Source organism: Hydractinia symbiolongicarpus, chromosome 2, assembly GCF_029227915.1.
Source record: "Hydractinia symbiolongicarpus strain clone_291-10 chromosome 2, HSymV2.1, whole genome shotgun sequence".
Lineage (NCBI taxonomy): Eukaryota > Metazoa > Cnidaria > Hydrozoa > Anthoathecata > Hydractiniidae > Hydractinia > Hydractinia symbiolongicarpus.
The window spans coordinates 13,290,601-13,303,596 of record NC_079876.1 but is presented as its reverse complement, the minus strand read 5'-3'; positions in this window follow the sequence as shown (position 1 = coordinate 13,303,596).

Here is a 12,996-nt window from a genome sequence, read left to right as displayed (position 1 = left end):
TCCAGTGAATCTCAACTTGCTCTTCTTCCCCCCAGAACACTTTTCTCCTTTGAGGTGGTATGTTTGCTCGGGAAGACTTGGTAAAACAAACCAAATTCGTCTGCGTTGAAAGTGTCCTCCAATTTGTAATTCGACAGAATGGTTGGGAGCGTGGTTTCGTTCCAGGAGCTTGTCATTTGATTTGTAACTGACTTACATTCACCACCGATAACTTTCAAGGAAATGCTGTGCCTGAAAAAGTAAATAAATAAAAATGTTTCGTGTAAAGCAGCCCTTAATATTAATCGAACATAACACAATCGAACATAAATTTTAAGATTGGTTTGATTCGATTCTTATCTGTTTACAAATTATATTGTTGAACACGTGGAGTGTAGTAGAATATGTAATGAACAATATGGCTATAAATTTACTGGGACAAGAAATTGAATTAACTGAAAATATGCCACTCGTCGTTTTGTCTTCCACTGACATTACATCTTACATAAAAGGGTACCATGTTTACAAAAGTTTATGGACACCAGTCCAACAAGAAAAACTACAAGGAGAAATGGAACCTCACAACCCTGTCGACAAATACGCTGTAGCCGTTAAAAAAGATGGGAAACTAGTCGGACATTTGCCGTTAGGAGAAAATGGAAAGTTTGCTAAAACCATATTTTATTTTCTCCGTGCTGATCAATTTGGGAGATGTGATATAACTGTTACTGGAAAGGCAGTTAATCTTGGAGATGGTGATGGAATGCAGGTCCCCTGTGTTCTAAGCTTATCCGGGCAAAAGTCAATGGTAGAGATTTTGAAAAAACAGAAGCTGTAATTTTAGTGTTTGATATGTAATCACGTTGTTTTTATACACGAAATGAAAATTATAACTATGTTATTTACCTTTTTTTCCATTTGTCCAGCCAACCATCGGAAGCCTTGAAACTTGAACAATCAAAGCTTTTAGCAAAACTGAGTGCCTTTTCTTTTATCAAATTGCCATCGATCGGAATGTTTTGGCTTCTTTGAACAGTAAACCATTTGAAAACAGCCTTGTCTATCTGCTCATAATCACAGCCTCGAACCTTTTTCGAACCAGACGCGGTTTTTTGTTCTTCCAAGCTTTGTAGGATCTTATGTTTTTTTTTCATCCAAGTTGAAATTGTATTTTTGGGGATCCCGTATTTTTCTGCTGCCTCCTTGTTTGACATTCCTTTCTCGTTTTCCCGAATTATTTGACATTTTTGAATTAAAGAAACGTTATTGAGTTTTCTTTTTAAAGCCGACATCTTCACCTCAAGAAGGTTTCTGGTTCAAAACACTGTAAACAATGTTTTGTGAGTGACTTCAGAATTCGAACGTCAAACATTTTCGTTCGAAAATGGAACATTTTAATTCGATTTTTAGTGTAAATAGGTTCTTAAATCCGGAAAAGTTCGAGATAGAGAGAGAAACAGTCAGACGGGACCGAGATTTTAGTTCGAGATAGAGAGGTATTCGAGATAGAGAGGTTCGAGATAAAGAGAGGAAAATAGCTTAGAGCCTACACAAATGTCCAAGGGACCGAGACTTTGGTTCAAGATAGAGAGATGTTCGAGATAGAGGGTAGTCGAGATAGAGAGAGTCAACTGTATGTTTAATAAAATTTCAAACAAAATATTAGCGCAACTTCTGTTAAATAGAAACACGGGTAACAGCTTGTTGTTAACACTGGGCTTAGTGATTTGTACAGATATACTGTTTCGCACATACGTTTCGGCATAAAACCCATTTCCAAAAAACTATCCTAGCGTTGGTTCAAACAAACAGACAGTTAACAACCTGTTATTATCCTACGCTCCTAAAACAATTTTACTTTCTGGAAAATTTTGTAACATTTAAAAATAAAAATGCAGTTTATAACCTGTTTTTACCCTCTCAAAGTAATAAAAACTGCAATATTTTATGGGAAAAGTTTCTGTGAAAGATCAAAATTAATCGTGACATCTGATAGGCCTAAATACATTTTCCAAAAAACCTTTATTGCTATTCAGTTTAAAAAAACACAGCGGAAACAGCCCATTGTTACCCTGTCCAGCTAAAAAACAAACAGCAGTATATATGTTTATTTTGCAAACAGGTTTTTATGACAGTAGGATAAAAAGCTCTTATTCCAAACTGAACAAAAACGTCGCTAGAGCCCTATTGATGTAAAGATCAGGTCAGAAACAGAAATTAGGAACATTATTTGTACATCTTGGGAAATTAAATAGGAAATAATGAATATAATTAAAGACTTTTAATATACGTTGATGGTTGCATGAGAACCATTTATCGGAATTTAAAAAGCCTCAGTAATAAGAAATGATGTTGAAAAAATTTCCCTAGCTATGTTATGTATATTGAAATAATTTTAGTTTCTGTAATTTGAGCCACACTGGTGTATGCTCAGCAGCAGGGTTAAAAAAGTTTATTCCCTAAGTAAAGTAGTAAATACATTTATTTGTTAAATTAGATTACAAAAAATAAACTTTTTTAAAAAAAAAAAAAAATTGTCTAGAGTATAAATAATGCAATAATCTAACCTAACAGGAGAGCTAGTCAAATAGATAAATCTAATCAAGAACTAGCCCCCCTGTCAACAACAACAAAAAAAAAATAAGATAGACATATATATATATATATACGTAGTAGAAATAAATTAGACAAAACAAACAAAAAAAAAACACAAGAAAAACAAACAAAAAATCAATAAATGAAATAAGATAAACAAAAATTAAACAAAATTAAATAAAAAAAAATATAGCTATATATATACAAAAAATGAATAACTAATTAAACTTAAATTTAAATTTAAGTGTAGCAAATAAATTATTAGTTTATATATATTCCTTATAAGTATTTACTTAACAATTGATTTGTAATTATTTTTTTGCATTGGTTTTTGGATAGTGATGACAGCTTTTTATCACTGTGTTGGTTATTAATTGTATTCCAGCAACGGATTGATTGATATTTTATACTATAAATTCCATACCAAGTGGTACTAACATTTGGAAGTATTAGGTTATTGTTTGATGCATTTCTAGTATTATGGGTATGAGTATTTGTAACCAGAGTGAAAATGCCTTGCAGAGGTTTAGGCAAATTTTTATGATAATGATCATACGCAAATAAAAAGTCTTTCAGCTTAATTGTGTCAGGAAAAGTAAGTATTTTGGATTTATTAAATAATAGAGAAGTAGGGCTGTTTGCAGGTTTGAAGTTCATAATTTTAATTGCTTTATTTTGAAGGGAGATAATTCTATTCAGGTAGGTGCTTTTGTTATGTCCCCATATTTGACATCCATAGGTTAGATGTGATGAGAAGATAGCATGATATATATTAGTTAAAATATTATATGAAACATAGTGTCTTATTTTAGATAATATCCCAATGGATCTGGATAGTTTTACTTTAAGATTATCTATGTGTATATGCCATTTTAAATGTTTGTCCAGAGTGATCCCTAAATATTTAATAGATTCAGAAGGTAAAATTTTATGGCCATTGATTTTTATTTTGATATCATAGTCAATAGATTTGTTTGGATGGGTAAAGAGGATGATTTCTGTTTTACTAGCATTTAGGGATATTTTGTTGGCCCGGAGCCAGTTGCAAAGGAATCTTAGATCAAGGTTTAATTGCTTCCTTATTGATTTTAAATTATCACTAATTGTCAGTAAGTTAGTATCATCTGCAAAATGGTGGACTGTTGAGTATTTAATTGCATTGTTTAGATCATTAATATAAATTAGAAATAGTAAAGGTCCAAGTACAGACCCTTGGGGTACTCCTATTGTTATATTTTGGACATTTGAATCAAAACCATTTATTGAAACATATTGTTTTCTGTTACTAAGGTATGATCTGAACCAGGAGTTAGATAGTCCTCTAATTCCATAATTTTCAAGTTTTTTTAAAAGGATAGTATGATCAACAGTGTCAAATGCCTTTTGCAGGTCAATGAATGTTCCACATGCAAAGTTGTTAAAATCTAAAGTTTCTCTTATTTTCTCTGTAATACTGAAGAGTGCATTATTAGTGGAATGATTTTGTCGAAAACCAAATTGTAGATCATAAATACAATTGTGATAGTCTAAAAAATTGTATAATCTGGAGTGCATAAGTTTTTCAAAAATTTTATTAATATTAGAGAGGAGTGATATTGGGCGGTAATTGTTACATTCTAGACTAGATCCTTTATTTTTATATATAGGTATAATTTTTGCAATTTTTAAGTTATCTGGATAGATGCGTACAATATATATATAGCTACAACCACTACAAAGAATTAAGCAACATAGCCGGTTACATGTGACATACCTTTATAAAAATTGATCATGGGTAATAACGGAACGTACTATCTGCAAAATATCTGGCCAGCTATGTTCTTTTCCAGACTTTGCGAAACTTTACTTCTTAGTTTGTGGTATAAAACTGCCAGGGGCAACACATTTTGTGGGTAATTGTAGCTAGCTAGCTAGCTAGCTAGCTAGCTAGAACAAGCTATATACATCATGGGACATTCCTACAAAGTATATAGAATACATGGAATCACAGTCCCGATATTTACTTGCAGAAATGGAGGTAAAAATATAAACAAACCAAGCGGACACCTTTTACCTCCATTTCTGCGCACGCAAAAAACATGACACAGTGATTGAGTGTATTATCTCACTCACTGTGTAGTATATGTAAAGCTAGCTAGCTATAGCCAGAAAATCTATTTCTTTGTAGCTAGTTTTATACTAGCCATTATGCTACTGTTTGATATTTTTTATGCTATTGCTAGCTAACTCTTCAATTCAAGTAGCTAGCTATAACTATTTAAGTTCTATTATTATTCCAGCTCAGTCAGTAGTTTTATGCTACTAGCCTTAGGTGTGAATGAGAATAAGAAAGGGTTCATTACATGTAAAAAAGTAGTGATATACTAGCTAGTTTAACATTTTCCCTTTCTTTCTTCGTTTTCTTTAACATAACAAGCCCTACTGTCAGTTGCGATATGGCTTAGATTGAGTGTGTCCGAGAAAAGGTCATGTGATGTTAGTAAAAGTGATTTATGTATCACGTGGCTAAAAAGTGTAGGCAGATTTGACCTAAAATTGAAACAGCACTATTTATGCTTGGTACCATATTTAAAAAACAACAAAAACTCCATCGCCGTGCTGAAAATATGTTAACTCGCTCACTAAAAAATATACTTAAGAATGACTATATTATATCGCTTGGAAACTGACCCAAAACGACGGAATTTTTGGTAAGTCGTCCACGTATTACTTCCTGAATATGACGGAGATGTAGTATTCAACATGCGTTAGACCTATGTACGTTCCCAAGTCTTGTGGAGATAATGATGTGCTATTCTCCATAAAGCACATTGTAGTGAGGCTCATCAATGTCTGTTGTCGAGTGTAGCAAGCCCTTTCTTTCCTTGTAGTACAATGTAGTAAAGCGTAATTTTTCGTAGCGATGTGTAGCACTACGTTATTTTATGTAGCAGGCCGTAGTAGAACGTATTTCTTTGTAGTAGAGTGTAGTAGAGCGTATTTCTCTGTAGTAGAGCGTATTTCTCTGTAGTAGAGTGTATTTCTCTGTAGTTGAGTGTAGTAGCGTGTAGTAAAGCGTAGTAGCGTGTAGTAGAGCGTAGTAGAGCGTATTTCTCTGTAGTAATGTGTGTTTTCCATTTCTTCTATACTACAAAGTGTCTATGTTATACAAAGAACAATTTTAGTCATGTATATACAATATATAAGCATACAAAAGCTCTTGCCACATACGACAAACAATAAGAAACAAACAGACAATAGGAGGCCTGGAACCTAGTTTATGAAACAAGAAAACAAACCAGCTCTGCATGCACGGTATAAGGAATGACAAAGTAGTACTTGTCCTTAATTCAGCCAGCACAAACGCACACAAAAGCTTTTGTAAAAAAAAGCCACTTAAAAAAACTAAGTCTCACATTATAGAGACAATCATGTTCATAATAGTTTTGGAAAAACCACTTTCCCCCTGGCGGGGGGTTAAATTGGAGGGGACTTATAAAATTATGCAAAAGTCTTAGTGTGCTAAAAAATAAAAACAACAATTTTAATAAACACAACATATATTTCTAAAAGTATAATAAAAACAAACACTAACCGATCTCAATATCACTATTGCCTTCTTCGTCCTATTCTACGATCGTCTCTAAGGGAGCCGCGTCAATCATTTCCTCGGCATCTGGGATAAATGGGTTGTCTTCCGTCTCGTTTACCAGTTGTATTTGTTCATTGAGCATTGCAAGACCAGCCTGACAGGGTATTTCGAACTCGTTGGGTGAGGGCAGAAGAACACAAGATGTGAAATTGAAAAGGAATATTTTGGCGGGTCTCCTAAATTTGCTTCTTTGTATGTGATATTATGATGAACACTGGCAAATCAACGTTTATGCCTTGTTTATCTGCCAACTACACTTGATTTACTGAGAAAAAGATGTAAACATATCCAGATTTAGTTTTGCTTCACCCAGTGAAAGGCTATCATGAATTGCGTTTGAACATATAAACTACATTGAAAATGCTTCATTTATTTTTTCCATGAAGTCTGTTGTAGTGTTTTTGCAAATGCTAAACACTGTAGGGCAATTTTTAAAGTAGCGAATTCTGCACCTGAAAAGTTTGGATGACATTACAAACCGATTGTTTGAGATCCAGCTTAAAAGTACTGAAACTTCAACTGTTCTTCCCTAAAGAGCACAACTAGACATTCGACAATCAAGAGCAAAATTAATATCCCTAAAGTAACTTGTGAGGAATTGACGATTGATGTATGAATACAAAGCATAATAGTGATCACTCATGGTATTTAGGACATACATTGCTTGTAATGTATTCTCTAAGGCTCAAACAAACGGATCATGTCTCGTTGAGTAAGCGCAATAAAACACAGGATGTGAAATTGAAAATGAATATTTAGGCGTGTCTGCTAAAATTGTTTCTTTGTCTCTGATATTATGATGACCACTGGCGAAGCGGCCATCATCCCTTGCTTATCAACCAACTACAAGTGATGTACTGATAAGAGTCTCTTTGTGCGAAAATGTCACGATAATTTTTCGTTTGTATATAGTGCGAGACCATTATGGCGATGGTAGTCCTTTGAACGCCTCTTTACTACAGAGAAATACGCTCTACTACAGGCTACTACACTCTACTACAGAAAAATACGCTTTACTACAGAGAAATACATTCTACTACGCTCTACTACACGCTACTACACTCTACTACAAGCTACTACACTCTACTACAGAGAAATACGCTTTTTACAGAGAAATACGCTCTACTACAGGCTACTACACTCTACTACAAGCTACTACAAGCTACTCAGGCTACTACACTATACTACAGAGAAATACGCTATATTACAGAGAAATACGCTCTACTACGGAGAAATACGCTCTACTACACTCTACTACAAGCTACTACACTCTACTACAAGCTACTACGCTCTACTACAGGCTACTACACTCTACTACAGAGAAATACGCTTTACCACAGAGAAATACATTCTACTACACTCTACTACAAGATACTACACTCTACTACAAGCTACTACAGGCTACTACACTCTGCTACAGAGAAATACGCTCTACTACAGAGAAATACGCTCTACTACAGAGAAATACGCTCTACTACGCTGTACTACAGGCTACTACACTCTACTACGGAGAAATACGCTTTACTACAGAGAAATACATTCTACTACGCTCTACTACAGGCTACTACACTCTACTACAAGCTACTACAGGCTACCACACTCTGCTACAGAGAAATACGCTCTACTACGCCTTACTACAGGCTACTACACTCTACTACAGAAAAATACCCTTTACTACAGAGAAATACATTCTACTACGCTCTACTACACGCTACTACACTCTACTACAAGCTACTACACTCTACTACAGAGAAATACGCTATATTACAGAGAAAAACGCTCTACTACAGAGAAATACGCTCTACTACACTCTACTACAAGCTACTACACTCTACTACAAGCTACTACGCTCTACTACAGGCTACTACACTCTACTACAGAGAAATACGCTTTACTACAGAGAAATACATTCTACTACACTCTACTACAAGATACTACACTCTAACACAAGCTACTACAGGCTACTACACTCTGCTACAGAGAAATACGCTCTACTACAGAGAAATATGCTCTACTACGCTCTACTACAGGCTACTACACTCTACTACGGAGAAATACGCTTTACTACAGAGAAATACATTCTACTACACTCTTCTACAGGCTACTACACTCTACTACAAGCTACAAGCTACTACAGGCTACTATACTCTGCTACAGAGAAATACGCTCTACTACGCCTTTCTACACGCTACTACACTCTACTACAGAGAAGTAGGCTTTACTACAGAGAAATACGCTCTACTACAGAGAAATACGCTCTACTGCAGAGAAATACGCTCTACTACACTCTATTACAAAGAAATACGTTCTACTACGGCTTGCTATAGAAAATAACGTACTGCTACACATCGCTACGAAAATTACGCTTTACTACATTGTACTACAAGGAAAGAAAGGGCTTGCTACACTCGACAACAGACATTGATGAGCCTCACTACAATGTGCTTTATGGAGAATAGCACATCATTATCTCCACAAGGCTTGAGAACGTATATAGGTCTAACGCATGTTGAATACTATATCTCCTTCATATTCAGGAAGTAATACGTGGACGACTTACCTAATTTTTGATATTTTTGATGTATAGGGGAACGAGGCCTGGAAATTGTATAGAAATCCTAATTACTATCCACCGTGCTTTTGTTTCACATATATTTGCCTTATATAAGGAGGAAATGGGCTCCGCTTTGCTCCGCAAAAATTAAATTCAGGTTATGAAGAGTTATGTTCTAACTCAATTTACGGATGCCGGTTCAACTTTATATTAGAAATTTGGGTGTTTGCGAACAATCACAGCAATATAAATACTATTTGACCATGATTGTAGGTAAGAAAAGAAACAATCGCTATTTAAACAAGAGTAAGAAGGTTCATAGCATGTACCACAAGGCCCCTATACCAGGCAAAACTCTTTTTTCCCACCAGCTTACACTTTTATTCTAACATTTAAAACTTCTCAGATATTTATAACAATAGTTAAGTTTAATAACTCTAGTTAATTGCATACAGACATGATTTAGGTTGCTCCGACCCTGCATCACTACACCACTGTCATGTTTGTTTTGATACATCTGAAATTTTTGTGCAAAAGGCTCTTTTTCCAAAAAAAAAAAATTTGTACGTTTACACTTGATGATGTCATTAGAAAATGACGAAACATGTATGTTTACACTTATCCTTTTTCTTTGCAGGTTGTTGCAAGGTATCAGGTTTTCCCGACCCACCAATTCTTTATGATAATTCAGGTCTTCTGTCTGATTCTGTGAATCTGTCAAAAGGGTTATTTTATTTGTTGTCGATTGGCAGGTTGTCTATATTTCATGATAGTTTCCATTGCTGCTGTTTTGCAGGTTGTATATGTTATTTCTTACTGGAGAGTAATGACAATGACATTCTAGTATATATTTTATATTGATATTTAGTTCTTTAAATCCTAACATTTCTTAGTATAAATACAGAAAAATATAGATACACATTCTAGTTTACATCTATAAATGACTTTTGACCATATACGTTACAAAAGTTTTATTTGTAGTTGCTTGGCAAGTTATTCAGGCATTTACAGGTGTCTTTTTTTTACCACGTTTTTGCCGCTAGGTTCGATTTCTTTATATTTTTCAAATGATAACCATTTTCCTTGTTTATTTAGGAATATTTTGTGTTTGTAAGCTGTCTTTTTTGAAAGTTTGTGTTTTTAAGCTGTTCTTGTTGACAGTTTGTGTTTTTAAGCTGTCCCGGGTGGCAATTTGTCCTTTAACCTGTCTTAGTTGAGAGTTTGAAGTGGAATCTGGTTCTGGGTGACCAAATTTTATACATGTCAGTTTATCACAATAGTTATTTTTGGCAATATTTACATATGACGCAGCACATCTTTGGATCCTCCCTGATTCGGCTAATTTAAATCAATTTTTTTTGCTTCGCCAGTTTTTTACTTTTATATTTCTGTGTAAAGTGTTGACATATTCCGAGCGTGGTTGTTTGAAATGTTTTTCAAATGTCTTGAGAATGAGGTCTCCTTCCTCTACTTTTTTCTCTGGAAGCAATTATTCAAATTGTTCCTTCTAACACATTAGTACTGGTTTGTTACCTTTCCTTACACAATTCTTACAAATTAAAGTTTGAAAATAATTTTTTCTGCTATGGCAGACCCATCTCTATAATAATACGCCAGTTCCGTGTGTGTGTCTGTCACTTTTGCAAACGCAATATTTTGTACCACCTGAATGCGTGAGTTTTCAAGTTTTTTTGTTTTGTTTGCATTTGTCTCGCAATGGTTAGAAACCACGTGATAAAAATAAGCAATATGGTTCGCTCAAATGCACATTTTTGAATGGGACGGCATTCAAATAGACAGTTCCCTTGGCGTAAAAACAAACAAACATAAAATTTTCTCGACAAAGTTCTTGACAAAAGGCAAACTAAAGAAGCGGATAAAAAATGTCTCATTTTTGACGATCCCTGAGTCATAAAAAAGTGCAGATATTAAAAGCAAGAAAAGTCAAAGTGGAGAAGTAGAGTGAATTAAAAAAACATATAATTTGGAAGAGGGTTACCATCAACACAAAACAACAAAAAGGAAAATGGAAAAAGTAAAGTGTTTCAAAAACGAATATATGAAAACGAAAGAAAAGTCCAAATGAAGAAAAGTTAAGTTGAAAGCCACAAAAAGTTACTTCGGAAGTAAAGAGTGGAGCTAGAAGTAGTAAAGTTAAAAGTACAAAATGAATGCTGGAGTTTCAAGTGAATTGAAATTGAGAAAAGTAAGAATTTTGATATTTTTAGACTTTCCGTGTAGCACACTAAAAATTGTCAAGGAAAATCACATTCTCAAATCCAATCGCATTGGAGTTTTATATTTTACCGCGTTTTTTATAAAAAAGCTAGCATTTGTTTACATTTTTTTGCATAATTATGTATCCACTGGTGCGTAACTAATGTATTCGTCTTAAATTCAAAATGCTGCATAAAGCTGTTAGCTGGCTACCAAACAAATATTCCAGCGAAATAGAAAGTTTTGGTTTGTTAAACTAACTGCAAATGTCATAATTTTTATTGTTTTCCTTTATATGTGTTTTACTAAGCACATATGGCTAGCTATAGACGTAGCTAAGTCTTCCCAGCCCAGTATATATAACTGAGTGTCTTAGTTAATGTTTTGTTAGCTAGCTAATGTTAGCTTCAAGGCTCCCTCTTTTTTTTAGGTATTTATAGGTACCTTGTAGTGAAACTTCTCTTCTTTTTTGAACACAAATTAGGATGTAACACGCTAGCTAGCTAAAAAATCTTTCTTGAACTTTTAGGAGTGTTACTCATTGTTTATACCAATTTACAAGAGGACCACAATATGACAAGTGGAACAAATTTTATTGAATTTAAACTTTGTGTGTTAAGTTATTTTTTATTGTTTTGTTTCCTCATCCTGATAAACTTTTGTCAGCCTACGTGCAAAATGCCAAGTTATTTTTACAGGGGTTATTGACATTAGATTGGAAATTTATGTGGGTTTATGACTTTAGCTTAAAAAAAATTATGAGAGGATGGTTGTCAGTTTATATTTTTGTATTGCAAAGTGCTGTTTTTTTGAAATTTTGTGTAAACTTTTATGGAAATAGACCGCATGAATGCGTGTACCATTAGACCCATTTGATTTTCAACTATATAAATTGAAAATCAATATTCAAAATTTGTGAATAATTTTGATTTTCAATTTAATTTGAAAATCAAATGGTCCTAAGTGTACAAGCATTCACATGCAACATACTGGGAGAACAATTTTTTGTAGAATTACACTTCATTGTAAGCTGTTGTGAAGCTAATGTCTGTTTATATTTTGAATTTTAAACTTTTGGGAAAAAGTATGTGCTGTCATTTTCACTGGAAGAAAATTTCATGGTTTCATGTTTTTGTTGATAATTTTACAAAATTTTGTAGTATATATATAATATAATAATTGTTTCGTGATGATAATAAAATTACTAAATTTTCTCACTGAAACTGTTTTTGTTGGCCAAGGACTGTATGCACTGAAATGACTGATTTTTCTATAATTTGATGTGTTTCATAACCTTCTATGGGTAATGGCAATATACAACATGCTGAATGAACTGATTTTTTTTGTTTCTTTAAAAACAAACAATGATATTTGTTTATTCCAAATTTACTCCTTGCTCCCTCCCTGCTTCTTTGACATTTCAGTTTAAAATGTTTAGTAAAGGGCAGTACGGATCATCAGACAAAAATTAACCAGTTAATTTTTACATTTTGTGTATATTTTTACGGGAGAAGATTGTATGCAACTGAATAAATGATTTTTCGAGATTTAAATTTGATTTTTTCCAAACTATGGCTTTTTGATATTGTTGTATAAGCATTTAGGAAAAAAACAATGTTTAAAATGTGTAAAGAACTTATTTTCATAGATATGTGCTTACTCTTGCAGGCCTTTCTTTTTGACACTTCAGATTAAAATACTAAAGGTTTTTAACATAATCACATAAGATGTTGTGACTGTCGGTTATTGTAACTGTGTTACTGTCGCTTTGTGATCAACTAGAATTGCACACATCCTTTTTTGACAATTACAGATTTATTTTTTTAGTAAAAGGAAATGTGCAATGTACTTAAATATTTGCTAACGTCAATAAAATTATACGACAGATCTTTTTCTTTGCCCTTCTGCCTAAGTGGATTTTTCTTGGGCCTTATCCACACAAAATTTTGTAGAATTACACTTCATTTGACATTTTGTGTAAGATTTTATTAACATCTTTGCTAACATAGGAATTACTTCT